Here is an 18,753-nt window from a genome sequence, read left to right as displayed (position 1 = left end):
ATATTTGCCTCCTCAAGGGTGATCGAGCTCCATTGATTGTGTATATAATTGTTGATCATACATCATAATATTTTTGATCATAACAATTGTTGCATCGCTCAACATGGTGCTTAAAGGTAAGTGATTTGACATTGGCAACCTCCTTGATAACTTTTGGCTTTGATATATATGTATGTATATATATATATATATATATATATATATATATATATATATATATATATATATATATATATATATATGTATGTATGTATATATATATATGTATGTATATATATATATATATATATATGTATGTATGTATATATATATATATGTATGTATATATATATATATATATATGTATATATATATATATATGTATGTATATATATATATATATATATATATATATATATATATATATATATGTATGTATATATATATATATATATATATATATGCATATGCCTGGTGTTGATATATATATATATATATATATATATGCATATCCTGGTGTTGGCGCAGTGGTTAGGGCAGTGGCTTGGGATCCAAAAGGTCCTGAGTTCAAGCCCCGTTGGGACACTGAATTAATATATGTATATATATATATATATATATATATATATATATATATATATATATATATATATATATATATATATATATATATATATACATGTATATATAAACCAAGTCGAAAACACCAGGGGGTTGACTCAGCCTGCCATCCTTCCGAGGTCGGCGAAATGAGTACCAGTAGTACTGGGCCCGGTGTATGCCCTGGTTAGAATAGGTGTACCATATCCCTGTGTGTCGTGAGAGGCGACCAGGGTTGCGTCAGGAAGGGCATCTGGCGTAAAAACCTATGCCAAATCATTATGCGGACAACAAAACGAATTTCCATACCGGATCGGTCGAGGCCCGGGTTACCAACGACTGCCACCGGTACCGGTGGTCAGCAGGGTACCAGTGGAAATTGTGCTACTGCTGGGTGAAGGAGGAGAAGGAGACGGGGAAGGCGAGTCCGGAGGCAGTGGGAGAGGGGGAAGGGTAGAAGTGTGGAGGTGAGAGTTGGAACTCTGAATGTTTGGACGATGACTGGCAAAGGGCGAGAGTTGGCTGATATGATGGAGAGAAGAAAGGTGGACATAGGCGAGATTGAGATGGTTTGGACATGTGCACAGGAGGGAAGCGGAGTATATCGGGAGAAGGATGATGAAGATGGAGCCGCCAGGCAGGAGGAGAAGAGGAAGGCCAAAGAAGAGGTTCATGGATACGGTGAGGGCGGACATGCGGGTGGTTGGAGTGTCAATGGAAGATGTGGAGGATAGAGCGAAATGGAGACGGTTGATCCGCTGTGGCGACCCCTAACGGGAGAAAGCCGAAAGAGGAAGAAGATATATTTATATATATATATATATATATTTATATATATATATATATATATATATATATATATATATATATATATATATATATACATACATACAGTATATCTCTATCGACTGCAGCCTGTGGCTGCTGGTTGCATCATTGGTTGGGACACAGCTATGCTGCTGATGCCTGCTAATGCAGTGTCCCCCTTACCAGTACACTGGTGCTCATTTTGCCAACCTCGGAAGGATGACAGGCTGAGTCAACCTCCTGGTATATATTAATTCAGCGGCCAACAGGGCTTCAACTCAGGACCCTACGATCCCAAGCCACCATGCGAACCACGAAGCCAACACCAGGCTTTATATCGTATATTTAAAAAAAAAATTATATATAGTGATATATATATATATATATATATGGAGAGAGAGACAGAGACAGAGACAGAGACAGAGACAGAGACAGAGACAGAGACAGAGACAGAGACAGAGACAGAGACAGAGAGAGAGAGAGAGAGAGAGAGAGAGAGAGAGAGAGAGAGAGAGAGAGAGAGAGAGAGAGAGAGAGAGAGAGAGAGAGAGAGAGAGATATATATATAGAAATTCAAAAACAACTATATATATTGTGATTTCCACATTCCAGCAGACCAAGAACTGTTTCAGGGATGATAGGCCCTGCCACATAGTTCGGCTGTTCAGTAAAAAGTTTTTCTTGGCTAAAATAAAATGTGGGATTTTCATCAAACTTAATTGACAGTCATTCTCAAGTTTTCAAGTTTGTTCAAGCCACCCCCCCCCCCCCAACTCCCCTCTTCCATATCTTCCTCACAACATACATTTTTAGTGGATCATCAAGAAAGCAAAAGATCAATGAAGTCATTGAGGACAATACATGAATTTCAAGCATGGGGGTTCGATCTGAATTTACGATTAACTTACACTCTAGGTGCAACTCACAATTTACAAAAGTTTTCTGAGTCCAAGTGAGCTTAAAGGCTATTGGGGCTCTATTTTCATTCTGCTGTAAACCCACTTTAAAATATCATGCCATGTGTTGAATTAGCTATCGTCTCCTATTGTCCTTGCGGTTTATGTGAAAAGCAAACCGATATCTCCTTCTTGTCTTTTGTGCAATGGAGGGACAAGTAGCTTTGCTAGCCTTGGACAATGCATACAAAATCACTCTGCAAGGCAAGATGGTCATGCGTTTTAACAGAAGTGCCCACATGAGGTATTGTGGCAATGAAAATAATAATTACATCTCTTTTTGTCGGGAGCACTTCCCATCCAACTAAGAGCATAATAAAATTAAAGCGTACAACCAAAATATACTGCATGTGCTGTGGAGCTTCATTTTCCTCAATTTACTAGTTATATCTTGCTATCCCAACGTGTTAAGGCATACATATATCTTTAACTCGTGAAGCGATTAGTATGTGTTCAGCAACATGGGGTTCTGTATCACTTGCAGCATAACTTTAACATATATCAGAGTGCAAAATGCATCTTTCAATCTTCCACCGACTGAATACTGATCAGTGGAGCGAGTTAGCATACAAACCTCGTAGGAGCCACACTGTGGAGTGATTTCAAGTGAATAAGCCAGGCGTTGCGAGCAATCCCTCAGGCTTTACTGAAATTCTCGCAGAGAGTTGGTGCTGTGAGCATGTATGAGAAGCACAACCATGTGGACACTTGCTCCTCATGGAGCATCTCGAACGCAAACTGCACCTTGGAAGCAACGGTATGCTTACTGTCAGCTGTGTCTTGATCTTGAGTGATGACTGTACTCCGCAGGTAGAAGTAATAATAAAAGTTTGGCTCTGCTAATATGGTCAAATGTATCCCTCAATCCAGCGATGTGCAATGTCTGATTAATTGATACTTTGGATTAAAATACTTTTCTTTTGCAACTGACATGGTTATATATTTGTTTATCATAACACTCATTTTAAACATAGGGGGCAATACCTCTGGGCGCTCAGCTGGTAGCAGCTGGATAAGATAACCAGGGAACCACTGGTAGGCATGGATGACCCACAAAATATGTTACAGAGAAGAAAGTAAATACCTATGGAATGTTTTTTTTTAATGCCATGAACAAACTTTTGTACATCACGGGTGATGAATGTTGTGGTGAAGTTTCATCGGAATTCTTTGTGTAGTTTCTGATAAGAAAGCAAATACATATTTTGGGGGGATGGGAGTGGGCAACCCCTCCCCCCACCCATAAACTCCCTCCATAGACCCCCTCAGACCGCATTTTTTTTTTAAATCCCATGAACAAACTTTGGTACATCACGCGTAATTAAAGTTGTGGTCAAGTTTCATCAGAATTGCATGTGTAGTTTCTGAGATGAAAGCAAATACCTATTTGGGGGGCAAGCCCCGTAGAACCCCTTAGGGCCTGATTCTTTTTTTTTTTTTAATGCCATGAACAAACTTTGGTACGTACACGTACACGAACATTGTGGTAAAGTTTCATGGAAATCGAACGTTTAGTTTCAGAAAAGAAGTTGCAAGTATATGTGGACGGACGGACGGATGACGCACCATCCCGTAAGTTCCCCAGAACTACGTTCCAGGTGAGATAAAAACCTTACCTTCTATGAATGTTGCATAAAGTTTGAGGATCTATCAGTAGGTTTGTGCCATAACATTAACAAGTCAATCATTGGCTTTCATATATCCATTGGTTTTGTGCTAATTTCTTTTTTTCAAAAATTTACACTTTTTAAGTGAACACTAACCTTTATTTTCTTTTCTAGTCGACATGAAACAAAAACCTACTGATCAGCCCATTTGTGTTGATATCCCTCACCTTAACTGAAAGCATCTGTATTCGGCACATTGTGCGATTAATCATCCCCAAAAAGATGCTGAAATGCCATTAGTCTTTAACTGGGTTCGGTGGAACCACATTATTCTCTTCATTGTAGATGTCCGAAGGGTTCAGTGAAATGTATTTGCTTCGTGGAACTTCATTCATTTTTTTGTAGTTTTGAAAGTGTTTTTTATTTTTTTATTTTTAACTTTGTAAATGTAAATATTTAAAAAAATTAAATTCCTCAAAAACTATATTTTAGTGATCCGGTTGTTTTTAATGCTCGGGTTAACCCTTCACCTTACAGAGACCATTTTACAGGCTGCTGGGTTATTTAAAAGGTTTACGAGCAACTTTGTCTCAAATTAGAGGCTATTTGGGATTAAAGGAGATATCAAAGGTGGTGTACTCACTTTTGAGCTGTCAAGTCTGGGTTTGATTCTCATTCCAATTATGAAGCATCATCTTAGTGCTTTCCAGGCAGAATGTTGCCTCGATGACTGTGCTGTCCTTTGGAAGGGACGTTAAGCCAGTTGTCCCATCTGCTAGCATTTGCTTGGAGATGATAAACTTCCCATACTATCTCTGGAAAAGAGTCGGCCATCTGGCAGTATCACATACAAGTTTTAAAATCCTGACATTATCTAGTGGAGGCACAGCCTGATCACACACATGATCAGCTGCACAGCCACACTTCCAGAAATGATGCAAACCTGCAGCTTGGTGCTGCATCCATAGCAAATAAATAACGGTTGGATCTGCCTACTCAGTACTCCTATGTGGGGTGCCTGTGGCTCAAATTCTACTGGAATTACATGCTCAAATCCCACATGCTGTGTTGATTCATCCATTGTCTACTACTGTCCTTGCAATTCATGTATAAGTACTCTGATGTCTATTAATATCCTTTTAATACATGTAATATTGTTACGGATTTGGAAGCCATTTACACACAAACAGCCAGAGTCCCCGTAGTTCAGTTATTTCGCTAAGTATGTGTTTATAGTTAGAATCCATCCCCTTCTGTCTAATGGGAATTTCGTGTGTGCGCTGTGAGTTATTTTTTAGTTAGGTTTTTACAACAACAACTCCAACAACTCCATCAGTTACATCCACTACAACAACGCCACCGTCCCGCACTCGACCTGGTCGCCATTGCCCACGTGTTTTTGGCTGAGGGCGTGGGCGGAGCCTCTATCGCCTCAGATCGAGGCTCCGCACCAAGGAAGGGCATGGACGTTTCCTCCAGCGAATGAGCGAAGGGCGAGCATGACACGCACGCCCCAGCCAATCGGGAGGTGACCACGAGTCGTCTGACAATCCCTCGTCCAATCAGGGGGTGAGTGGCGAGGAGAAGATACCCCAACCACCTCAGAAGAGTAGAGTGGTTGTCAGGACCAGGGTTCGGCAGAGAAGAGATCGTGGCGATTGCCGAGTAGTCTGTCGTCGTGGCTGAGTGGTTGTCGACGAGGGCTCTGCAGACGGTCGTGGGCCCGTGGACTTCGGGTCGTGGGTTCGAGTCCCACCGTGGTGGTTCGAGTCAGTGTGACCGCATGAGGCGGGACAGGTACCCCGGCCCGGCCCTACCAAACTAAACCCATGGGGTCCATTTCTTTTGTGTGTGCGTGTGCGTGTGCGTGTCCGTGGGCCCCGTCTTTAAGTAGGATTGTTCAGTGCTTTCCTTTGCTTGTACATTACATTCCATTTATTCATGATAACTCTGCTCTGTGTCCCCCTCCCCGATTATTGTTATAAATAAACCCCTGTTAAATGTTCCAGCTCGTTTTCTGTGCTTTCCTTCATTGGCCTAGCAAGGTGCGTATTGAGAAATAGTAAGGCTGTTTGGGCTGGTAAGTTGTCATTTGGACTGACGGATCTTGGTAATCCCCGCTCGGTTTACACCCGGATCGGGCTCGGTAAATGGTCCGTTCCGCCCGAGGTCCGTCGAGGGTGTGGTTTTCCGCGGTAGTTGGACGACCTGGGTATTTAGGTATATTGAAATTAGGCAATTAACGCTACCCGATGCCGTCGAAATATTGGCGACCACAGTCCGCGAAAGAACCGTGAACTCTCGGACTTATCCGAGAGTCACGACCTAAATTCCGGGTGTTTGGTGGGAGACGACTCCACTGCTCTACCTTGTGATCGTTTATCGCCACCAACCCCCGGCCCACAACAATACGTGTACAAGCTTCTCCGTAAGCTAAAAATAACTATTTAAAAGGAGTTTATTTATAACAATGAATTGCAACAGCGATGAATTTACAACTACAACCTTCTATAAAATTCTGGCTGACAGGATGGCCTCTTGCTATGCACACTTGCCTCTAAGTTGTCTCGCCTGGGTTTGAAGCCTGATCCAGCTATGAACTGTCACCCTGCTGTTTCATAGGCAGGGTGATTCATCCATGTGCGTCTTATCCCTCAGATTTATGTTAAACTGGGCATCCTGTCTGCTGGCATTAATGGTGGATATTCAACATCCCATGGTGTCCTTTGTGAAGAGTTGGCAAGTCATTGCCGGCACCATGGCCACATTCCAAATTCGTGCCATTACCTGAATCGAATGTCAGGCCTGTCCAGCCAGTCTGTGAAAGACTCGGACCACAACTTCCTCTGGAAAACCCACAAGAATGTGAGAATAATTATGGGCGAAGAAGAAGAAGAAGAAGAAGAAGAAGAAGAAGAAGAAGAAGAAGAAGAAGAAGAAGAAGAAGAAGAAGCTCATAAAAATCAACTGATTTAATGAGTTATCCACAAATAACATTCCACGAGTTGGTGGGTGGTGGCATTTCTCTTTGTCAGGGCAATGGGTTGTCTGTGACAATTCATGAGCAATTCCATGCATAAGAACAAATCTTCGGCAGGTCACCATTCCATCAGTGTGCAGAAATTTTCCATTGAGTGGCCATGGGGATCAAACACTCACACAAATGAGTGCACCACAACAAGCTTGACCAACCCCAATGGCAAGGAGGGAGAGGGAAAGTTCATTGAGAAAAAGAAATATGAGGAACAAGAATGCAAGTCCTCATCAAGGACACAGCTCTCCAATGCACCGTAAATGGGAAGTGTGGATTTTGGAATTACATAACTAAACAAATAAATTAATAAATATGTAGGGTGTGAAGATGGTAAAGTGTATATAACGAATAAATATGATAAATATGGGAAAGTGTGTATCTATACGAATAAATGTAAGAGTATGTCAGGGTGTCAGTCAGTCAGTGTGTCTCCTCTATAACTCCATAACCATGAAACCTATCAGCCTGAAACTTTGCAGGCACACTAAGGGAACTCCAAAGGAATGCAGGAGTGAAAAGTGGGTGTTTGGGTTAATTAATACACCCCTTTTGAAAATAATTAATGGTCTTATTTAATTGTATCCTTTATCGGGCACCATCCTCGGACACCTACGTGCATCCTCGGTCACCTCGCTCTTCCTCGCAGGGGTCTTAATTTGCCATTTTGTTTGGCCTGCTCAACAATGCCTTGAGTTGGAACAGGCCGTAACGATTTCTTAATGATAAAGTGGTCAAAATGGGGTTTTTTTCACTTTCCTCACGAATAGCATTGAAAGCCTCATCTACTTACCCATTAATAGCTGCATACATTGCTTTTGGAAGTTCTATAGTTATCAAATTAGGATCTTGGAACGATTTCATGCATTATGTGATGCGATTTTCCTCAATATATTCTTATGCTGTTTGGAGGATCGAATCCTGTCGACAAAATGAACATTGAAAATGTTCCAAAATCGGCGGTTTAGTTTTTTTGCGGGTATGTGCCATTCCCAATAAGCTTGCTATCACTTGCCAAACCAGCCATTCCTTATCATGTATTTCATTGGCCACTTCCCAAGTGCCCGATATGACAACTAAATAAGAACAGAGTTCAATTTGTTCGACCACTTTATTAGCGTGGAACAACAATAATCAAACAAGTATTGAACAGGTTGAAACGCCCATAACATCCCTGGCTCCGGCTCAGGCTGCGCATGCGCACTGGCACAGGGGACCGTCGATATGTAGAAGTACCGTAAAGTACAATGTTCTCTATCTCCCTCCGAGTCTTTATTATGTTAATAGATAAAGGCTGAGAAAATATTGTTTAATGAATGAACAAAAGTTGATATCGCCCATCGTGCGACTATTCCATGGAGTAGTCCTTGTGCCAGGCAGGCACGCTGGTCGCTCTGGTGGATCGGCGTTGACCTATTGCTGGTGCTGGTGGTGTCACATCGGGCCCCAGTGGGGATGGGGCTCTCGGGGTTTCAGGGGCCGATGGTGGCGTCTGAAGGATCGCGCGCCTCGGTGTGCCTTGTCCTGGTGCTGCTGGCGTGTCTGAAACGGGTGTCGTCTTGCGCCGGGGTGTGCATACTGACGTCAGTGGCGGCGTGGGCCCCGTTGGCGTCGCAGATGTCACGGGTTCGCTGTCGAGGTCAGGCAGTTGCGGTGTTACAACGGGTGCAGGTACAGTGATGCGGGTTGCTAGATCATCATAGATAGACCGGGGTGGCAGCTGGTCATTGCGAACTGGGCTAAACTTGCGCAGGAATTTCCTGTTCCGAAGTGTGACTCTGCCCGAGCCGTCGATCTTGATCACGTATTGGTCGTGTTGGCGTACCTCCACGATACTGCCTGTCTTGTCCCATTTTTTTGGGTGGAATCCTGTCTGGTTCTGTACGCGGACTAGGTCCCCTACAGCAAGTGGCGGAAGGCGTTTGGTGTGTTCTGCCCAGGTGTCGGCTGTGCGGATATGACGTTTGCGGAGGGCCTCCTCCCTCACTTTCAGGGTCTCATGCCAAGTGTCGTGCGGTCTGTACTTCCCGGGGATAATTGGGATGAAATCGCGTATCGGGCGGCCGAAGACAAACATTGCCGGGGAGATCTTCGTGTCAGGGTCAGGCGTGTTACGATATTGTAGTATCGCTCTCTGCACAGCATCAGTGTCAAGTTCTCCCTGCGGGCTGGTGTTGTCCGTGATAAGTCGTTTCATTGTCTTAACTCCAATCTCCGCGCGACAGTTGCTGTGAGGGAACACCACCGATGACAAGCGGTGGTGTACGCCCCATCTGTGCAGGAATGACCTGGTCTCGGTGGAGGTGAACTCCGGTCCCCCATCCGATGCGAGCTCTTCTGGTGTCCCGTACGTCACGAAGGCGACGACGTAAGTGGTTTATGAGTCCGGCGGCGCCACCCGTCGACTTTGAGATGATCGGCCAGTTCGAGTATCTGTCCACCGTCACAAGGTAGTGTGCACCCCTGTGTACAAAGAAGTCCGAGCACACTGCTTGAAAGGGGTAAACGACCGGGATAGGTGGAGTTGGTGGCGCTCCAGGCTGTGACGGTGCCATCCGGTGGCAGTGTTCACAGTTTTTCCGAGTGGCGCTGATGTCGGCCGACATGCCTGGCTAGAATACAGAGGATTCTGCGCGGGCGGTCATCATTGATACGCCCTGGTGGGCAGCGTGTAGGGCGCTCAGCACATCGCCGCGGAGTGAGGGTGGTATGACTACTCGGTCCTTGTATAGGATCACTCCATCTGTCGATGTAATGTTCTCGCGGTACTGGTGATAGTTGCGAATTGTCTCTGGCATCTCGATTTTTGAGTCGGGGATGCCGTTCATTGTCATTCCCTCCAATATGTGCATATCGCCATCGCTGCTGGTGGCTTCCCTGACGCGATCCCATGTTACTGATCGCAATGATTCGAGGCCCGCGGCGCACCATGCCAGGTTGTCCTCCTCGAAGTCGTCGTCATACTCCGGCTCAGTTTGGCGTAGGAGAGACAGGACGTCGGTTTGCGTGCTTGGTTGGAGGTGGGTCGCTATGGTGGCATTGTCATCTGGAAGGTTCATGAGTGGAGGTCACGTGGTGCCGACCGGCCTGCGCGACATGGCATCTGCCGCCTTGTTCTTCATGCCCGGGATATGTATGATGCGGAAGCGATAACGCAGGGTCTTCTCCTTGAGGTTCCTGAGGCGGGGGTTGGGTATGTCGTCAAGTGCTTTGGCTGAAAGGAGTTTCAGCAGTGGTTTGTGGTCTACCGCAATGATCAGGTTCTCGCAGCCCAGTACGAAGTAGCGCGCCTTGTCCAAGGCGTCCGCGACTGCGAGAGCCTCGCCCTCTATGGGCGCGTATCTGGATTCTGCCGCATGTGTAAATCTGCTGCCGACCAGGGTTATTTTCCATCCATCAGTGCAGCAGAATGGTCTAACTGGCACACATCGGCAGTGCTTTTGAAGCAACCAGAATCCGATTCCCTCCTTCGACCAGTCCGTGGCGATGCATGTTGGCTTAGTTTTGTCAAATATGCGGACACCATGTTCGATTTCTTGTACGATCACGTCTTTCGACTCGCGGAATATGTCCTCTAACTCCATGGACCACTGGAAGCGTTCTCCACTTTTCAGGAGCTTCCGGAATGGCTGCATTCGTTCGGCCATACTAAAGGCGTATGCCACCTGGTTGACAAGCCCGAACCACGATCTGACGTCGGTGATGTTACGCGGTTGTGGGAAATCGTGGATTGCTTCCAGGTAGCGGCTGCATGGTCGCACGTCGGTCATGGTGATGGTGAAGCCCGCGAAGTCCACCGTGGGTGCGCTGAAGACAAACTTCTCCGGGTTGAGGATGATTCCATTCCGGCCGCATATATCCAGCCATTGGACCGCCTGGAAGTAGCTCCCCTCAATCGTGTCTGACCATAGTAGCGTGTCATCTACGCACTTGGTCTTGTTACCAATGTCCGCGACGATCTCATCGTATCGTCGTGAGTAACCGTCCCCCGATGCCATATACCCTTGTGGGGCAGATAGGTACCGGTAGCGCCCCCATGGAGTGATGAAGGTCGTCTTGTGGCGGTCGTCCTCGTGTCGGCTGACGCTATGGTAACCGTTCCATGCGTCAAATACTGTCTTGCGCTTCCCGTTAGGTACACGTCTCGCCTGGTGGAACGGGGATTGGGTGTGGTGGGTCTCACGGAACGCAAGCTTGTTCAAGGCCTGAAAGTCGACGGTGCGTCGCGGCTTGCCATTCTTTTTCACGCAAATTACCATGCGGTGACACCATGTCACCGGCGTGCCGACGGGTACTTCATCCAACACGCCGAGCCAAACGTCCTGGTCGAGGCCTGCTTTTACCTCATCTTGCCAATGTATGGCCACGGAGATGGGTGTGTGATGGGCAACCGGTGTCGCGTTCTCACTGAGCATAAGACGTAGTGGCGGGCCAGTCATTCTCGGTAGTGGCTGGTGTGGGCACGTGTTGAATGTGCTCTGAGCATACATCCTGAGTAAATGTGACTGTAGTGCCTCTCTGTTGGCCTCGGTCGCTGGCATGGGGAGTGTGGTCGGCTTGGTCGGCGGCTCCGCGCGTCGCGGGCAGTCGCACAATTCCGAGGTCGTCAGATTCACCTCTCCGAGTGTCGGGAATCTGTCCGAGATCATTCCCAGGTCCATGCAGGCCGCGCGGGAGAGGAATATGCGGTCTGAAGAGTCCGTCACATACGCGATTTGGCGCGTCTCCAATCTCCGAGCGTCGTCACTGTTACCGGCGAATCTGACTACCACGGCTCCGAGGATACGAATTCCTTTGTTGTTTGCGGCCTTCATGGTCATGGATACAGGTATGAGGTCCTCAGTACTCAGGCCCATTTGTTGGATGACTTTAATGCCGATCAGGCAGCTCTGGCACCCCGTGTCTGCCATAGCGGGTAGGGTTACCACGCGGGTGTGTTTCAGGAGGTTAAAACCCAGCGCTTTGTAATCCTCGCGCTTGTTGGTGAGAGTGAGGTTGACGTATGGCTGCAGGTCGGATATGCGTTTCATCCACTTATCGCACATATCATCGTACAGGTGGTGAGCGAGGGGAAGCGCGCGTATTTCGTCCTCTGTGCTGGCCATGGTGACCGTGCATAGCTCGACGAAGGCTGCCGCCTGCTCGTCATACATCCCGTCGGTCTCCTTAGATGGGGGTCTTGCCGATCGGCTGCCCAGGCACGCCTTGTCGAGGTGATTCTGGCGGTCACACTTCCGGAACTTTTTACCGTATCCGGGGCACTCGGCGCGTCTGGCGCGCCATTGAGGCATTTTGCCGTGGCCCACCTCGCCGCAGTAGATGCATACTCCTTCGGGCTTGGCCTTCCGTTTTTCCGGCCTGGCTCCTACTCTGGCGCGGACGTCCTGTTGCTTTCCCCGCCGATACGAACTACTGATCGCGTCCGTGCTCTGAGTGTCAAGCAGGCGCGATGCCGAGCGTTTTCCAGACTCTTTGGCCTTGATATACTCTATCATGTCCTTTAATGGCATGTCCTGGTTCTTCTCACCGAGTAGGTCAAGTTGTATTGCTTGGTCCGCGATGCCACGGGCAACCACGTTGCGCAATATCTCTTCCGTGAAGTCGTTGACCTGATCGCACCCCGCCTTGGTGCACTTCATTTCATACTTGCACGTGTCCGCCTGCCCCTTGATGCGGGCGTGGAACGACCGGACGGGCTCCTCGTGTCCCTGCCGCATGTTAGACAGGCCACTCGAGCTACCATCGTGTTCTCCGTCCGGACGGCGAGCGTCTTCATGGCGGCGAGGACGTCTTCTTCATCGCTGCCCACGAGGCTCCTACCCGCCGCGCAAGTGAGGTCCTTTCTCAGCTCCTCCTCACAGCACTCCAGTAGCTGCGCGACTATGTCGGGTCCGACAAGCTTAGTACCTGTTTTGTATTCGCCCCAGCGGGTTATGAAGTACGACCAGGCCTCGCCCGTTCCGGCCAGTGCTATGGAGGGACGCTTGAGTTTCTCCATCTTGGCATTCGAGCTCGCCGCCCTGGGGGCGGCGATGTGCACAGTGGCGTGTATACTCAACATGGCCGCCACCACTGCCGCCTCTGCGTGTGTAGCCATATAGTCACAACCTTTGATCAGGCACTCTGCTTCCACCGGCGCCATAGGAACAGTTATTCTGGAGTAAACGTTCTATTTTCGGTGATGCACACGTGTGTACAGTGTCCTGGGGGCGAAGATTGGGTACAGAACCCGAGAAATCCAAACTCACTGTCGACGTTCTCGTGGTCCGTTTTCACCCAGTCGTGTCCTCCTCAGCACCGACGATCTTTACTCGACTGCATCAAGCTGTTTGATTATAAATAAGAACAGAGTTCAATTTGTTCGACCACTTTATTAGCGTGGAACGACAATAATCAAACAAGTATTGAACAGGTTGAAACACCCACAACATCCCTGGCTCCGGCTCAGGCTGCGCATGCGCACTGGCACAGGGGACCGTCGATATGTAGAAGTACCGTAAAGTACAATGTTCTCTAACAACAATCGATAACAGTACAGTTCGTGTCCCAAGAGGGATGGACAGTTGGCAGTTACTACAAGGTGGAGGTACACATGGGTAGATTTGGAACTGAAAGGGGACTCTCTGCGGGTGTGTGTGCATGCCTGCATGCTTGGTTATGGGCAACATGGTGGAAAAGTTTCATCCCATATCTTATGATGATGATGATGATGATGATGGGTGGTGGAGGTTTTAATAGCATTTAACCTCAGCAGCGTTTGACCGATCAAGTTTCCCTTTGCCCTCGTGACTGTTTTTTAAGCAATTGGTTATTTTATATGACTCGTGTGCTTTACAAAGAATATATGTTTCTCTTCGCGAGTTTCAAAGCAAAATACATTTGATAACATCTGATTTCCGAGCTGTTTGCTCTATTTACATGTTTTCTAAATTACCGAGCCAAATTTTATCCACCCGTCACACGACGATTGCCATCTGTTTATGCACATTTCCTTGAAGTGTTTATAATGCAACGTTGTTATTATATACTGAACAAAAATATAAACGCACCAACCTAAATATCTAAGTCAAGATTGCCATTATGGGAAAATGGTCAAACCGATGATATGTTTGAGCAATGGTTCCTTTGTTTTGCTCAAGACAGATGTTCCCATTGAAATTGACCACTCTGAGTGTGTGGACTCACACGTTGAGTAATCCTTCCCATGAGCACCATGGGGCTTGACAGAGTGATGGTCAGTGAGCGTGACCAGGACACAAACACTCCCTATAGCTTGCCCTATAAAAGGCCTCCCCAAAATGTGGATTGGAGCCAAATGTCAACATGCCACAGATGTCACAAATCTTGAGGGAGCGCGCCATTGGCATGCTGAATGCTGGGACGTCAGTACGGGCCGTTGCAGCACACTTCAATGTCCACCACTCCACCATTAGCCGCCTGAGAACGCGCCTCAGAGAGACTGGAAGCACTGTGAACCGCCCACATGCCCGGCGACCACGTGTGACCACCGCCGGTCAGGATCGTCACATAAGGCTGCAACATCTCCGGGATCGACTCCGACCGGCCACGAGGACTGCCGATGAGACTGTCGGGCTGCATAACAGGCGCATTTCAGCCCAGACGGTGCTTAACCGCTTGAGGGAGGCCAACCTCCGAGCCCGCCAACCACACCGGGGACTCGACCTCACTGCAGTCCGGCGTCAGACCCGACTAAACTGGGCCAATGTTCACTTGCGCTGGACCCTCGCACGATGGAGGAGAGTGCTGTTCACCGATGAGTCGCGGTTCCAGCTGTATCGGGCTGATGGCAGACTCCGCGTCTGGAGTTGGGCTGGGGAGCGCTACACTGACGCCAATGTCCTTCGTCGGGTGTCACACGGTGGTGCCAGTGTTATGGTGTGGGCAGGCATATGCCATGGAGAGCGCACTCGGCTTCATTTCATTGAAGGCAACTTGAACGGGCAGCGGTACAGGGACGAGATACTCAGACCCATCGTTGTGCCGTTTGTGCGCCTTCACCATGTGACGTTTCAGCACGACAATGCTCGTCCCCATGTTGCCAGGATCTGCATGGACTTCCTCGGTGAGGAGGACATTGATGTCCTCGACTGGCCTCCATATTCTCCCGACATGTCGCCCATCGAGCACCTTTGGGACGTTCTTGATCGACGCGTACGACAACGTTACGCAGTCCCAGAGAACGTCCGCCAGCTCCGTGTGGTTCTCCAGGAGGAATGGGAAAACATCCCTCAGGCCACCATCGATAATCTGGTGATGTCTATGCTCCGGAGATGCACCGCTCTGCGCGACGCCAACGGTGGACACACCCGCTACTGACTGTGTGAACTCTGACAGTGACACCTCGGTTGTGTCAGCTGTTGTAGCGCAAAGACTGTCGCCAGAATTCTCAAGGAACTCTTTGAAATTTAATGCTCAATTGTCATGGATTCTATAACCAAATTGTTGTGAAGATTTAGTATTAATGAGTTCGAGGTAAAATAGTAACAATCGCTTGGTGCGTTTATATTTTTGTTCAGTATAATTTGTTTATTGAAATTCCCCCATAATAAGGGTGAAAGCCACTCAAGGTTTCTGGGTTGGATACAGTACGTACTGTCGTCAGTAACCACACTGACTCCAATCTGCAGATTCCCGAAAAATTGCCAATATCGGCCAAGCACAACCAAGCCAAGCTTCTCAACATGTGCTGGTGAGACGAGGCGCCGATCCTTCCTGTCGATGCGTCGCTTCCTTGCGGAACCACCTCCACGAAGAGGTCGATGAGTCACACCAAGCTGGGAACCAAAATTGAGAACAAAGAGCTCCACAAACCAAGAAGAGGCCACCACTTGCAGCTCGAGCCGAGCGACCGGCTTAACTTCCTTCCAAACAGGGCAGCTTGAAGCAAAAAGCTCTCCCGAGCCAAGCAGAAGCCGAAGTTCACGGAACCGTCAAAGCAAAGAGCCTCCAAAAAGCCTCCTCCCGAGTCAGGACTCAGCCGAAGCTCACTGAGGCAGCCGAAGCAAAAATCTTACTAACCAAGAACAAAGAAAGGATCTCGTCCTTATCCTTCTCCGCCCCCCTCCCCCACGCCCGGCGTGACTCATGCCCTCGTGATCCACCCCCCCCCCCCGCTCAACCATGGGTGGGAGGGAGTTGTTGACATCATGAGTCACGGGACGACAGGATTCTTCTTCCTCTTCGCAGAAGAGGGGGAGGGATGTCTCCATTGTTCGTTCCCTAAATATTAAATCGATCCGCAGTGCACCTAATCGATTTCTGAACATTTAAACAATGGAAGGTGAGCTATCTAGGGAACAAGCACTTATCGACATAGTTGACTAAAGGAACTTGCATGTTGTGTGCAATTGAATTCCAAATTCGTAACACTACCCCTTCCCCTTTTTACAGACTCGTCCCGAGTCGTCAAATTTTTGTGTGACCAGCATGTGTAAGTTTTCTCCTTTCAGACTCATTCGGACAACTTAACTAAAATTACCGGTGCTAAAAGAAACATGCAGGTGAGGTTCCACGTATTTACAATTTTCACTCAACTTTTCCATTACTTAACCATGGCCCAGGACTTGTGATCTGTGAAAGGGCAGAAGGTAAAGGTCGTTTCAAAGTCCATTGATGCAGGGGAATGGATTGAGATGGTCGCAAAACACAAATGAGCATGATGGATGCACGGGCTGCCTGCAGGGCAGTCCTTGCAAAACTGGATGGTCCTGGCGCACATGGTGATGGATGGACACAGGGACAAATGCAAACAAGGACTAGCAGGCATGGGGTCATGGCAGAGGCAGGCAAACTCGGCATGGCAAGGCAAGCCCATGCCGAACAGGCGGCTGCAGCACAACAGGCCGGCAATGAAGCTGGCCGGCCTCTGGTGTGGTTTCATCAGGTCTAGAGGGAGTGTGGTGGTGCCGGCCGCTCTGAAGGCGGGCTCGGACCAAGCCTACTGTCTCCCCTCACTCTATCGCCTTTGCCTGTCTCTGTCCATACCCACTCCCTTAATTTACCACAAAACAACAAAATTTTGCCCCTCTTTATTTTTATTATTTTTATTTCCCTGTTATAATTGTCTCCCTAACCCCCTTTATCATCATTGTCCGATAGCCTATCATATCCACCTCGTCTACTCCCAACCCCTACGTTCCCTCTCTGGAGGGTTGTAAGGAGAGACCAGCATCCTATCTCGAGGCTCAACAAAGCCTCAGAATGTCCTCTTCAGAGTTTAGCGATCTACCAAGGTGAGTCCAGCGGCCTACAACGAGTGAAGGGAAGGATTGTACGAAGGGGTACATCTCCTAACTCTCCCAGCATTCATTAACCTGAAACTACCTCGGGGCTCTTCAAAAACGCCTCACACTTTTCAACTATCGGTTCTAAAAACCATGATTCTCGTCGCCTGTGTTGGTGTCCATTATAAATTTGGGCCTTGCCCTCAAATTTTCATTCGTGCCCTCGCACAATTTCCTGGCTGGGCAGCGTGGCTCAACTGGCAGGAACTCCCCCTCTGCCGAACTCTAACCATGGCACCCCCAGGCCCGCAGGCTGCCTCAGAGCCAAGCTGCTCCCTACAACGTGCGGGGTTGCCCTCTCTGGCATTGCCCCCCTCCGATGCCCACATGGCGTGTTGATGCCCCGGGTCCCTTTCCGAGGGTCGCCCGTGCCCACTACACTATCCCGGCCCCTCTTGGGCCCTTGGCCTACTCTGGCCGACTAGTCCGGTGCCCGGGGTGCCCACTAAACAAATACTCAACTTTCCACAGCCATGCTCCCAGCCGGTCCATGAACTCCTGCACCCCTCCAAACGGGTTTCGTGCCTTCTCTCGACACCAACAACAAAACGACCTCCTGTTAGTAAATTTGAATAACCCACTAGCGAACATTAAACTGACCCTGGGGTCACTTGGGTGGGAATCACTCCTCCCCCCAACCAGTCATTCGCACCATGCATACCACATTCACTCCACTCGCACACTTGGGCCCACTGTCCCACACTCATTCCTCACATACTTTCCCATTTCACAACTCACACCAACACTCTATACTGCCATTCTTCTAACTAAATCCCCTGACTACCTCGTGCTCCCTTGTCATCCCTTACATCAATGCACATTCCTTTTACTTTACGTAGCTAACGGTCAAAGCAAAGAGCCTCCAAAAAGCCTCCTCCCGAGTCAGGCCTCAGCCGAAGCTCACTGAGCCAGCCGAAGCAAAAAGCCGTGTGAGAGGGCGCAACAATCTCAAAGCCGGCTATTGTACCAAAAGGGAAACACAACCCTCGGGGAATAGGTGGGGGTTCATTGGTGAGTTGGAGAGTGATCAAGCAAAGATGGAATTCATGAATCAGTTTCTCAAAAGTAAAGATAATGAACAACTGTATGACAACTCATATACCATCGGTGATGGTATATCACCATCGACAAATGTGGAATGAATTGCTGTTGGAATTCATTCATTGGAATGAATGTAAAATGAGTTCTCATATGGAATGAAAACTCATATACAATCGACAAATTACATGACACACAGTCATCGTGGTGATGACTCCCACTCAATGCCTATGTGAAAGTGAGTGCGGTGATGTACAAAACAAGCCAATATAAAACCATGATCGGACTTCAACACGAAGCTTGATCGATCCTTTACTCCTTCGCCAGACTGCATTGCCGACCTCTTCAGATGCATGTGGGACGGCTTGCTGACTGAGCTGAAAGCAGCGCAGTTATAAATAGCGTATTACTGGCGGTGTAAACCAATGAGC

General features: G+C 48.0%; 1 long non-coding RNA gene across 1 annotated transcript in view; it reads left to right on the top strand.

The window, feature by feature from the left end:
- The first annotated feature begins 2,976 nt into the window (after nt 1-2,976).
- Nucleotides 2,977-18,753, top strand: part of LOC147023255 (uncharacterized) — a 93,846-nt gene continuing 78,069 nt past the window's right edge. The window contains exons 1-2 of the long non-coding RNA XR_015059738.1: nt 2,977-3,099; nt 3,858-3,940. This is a non-coding gene — a long non-coding RNA (uncharacterized LOC147023255). The remainder of the gene's footprint in view (nt 3,100-3,857; nt 3,941-18,753) is intronic.

This window comes from Eptatretus burgeri, chromosome 7, assembly GCF_056783735.1.
Source record: "Eptatretus burgeri isolate ZD-2024b chromosome 7, Ebu_testis_v1, whole genome shotgun sequence".
Taxonomy (NCBI): domain Eukaryota; kingdom Metazoa; phylum Chordata; class Myxini; order Myxiniformes; family Myxinidae; genus Eptatretus; species Eptatretus burgeri.
This window is presented reverse-complemented; position numbering and strand designations above follow the sequence as displayed.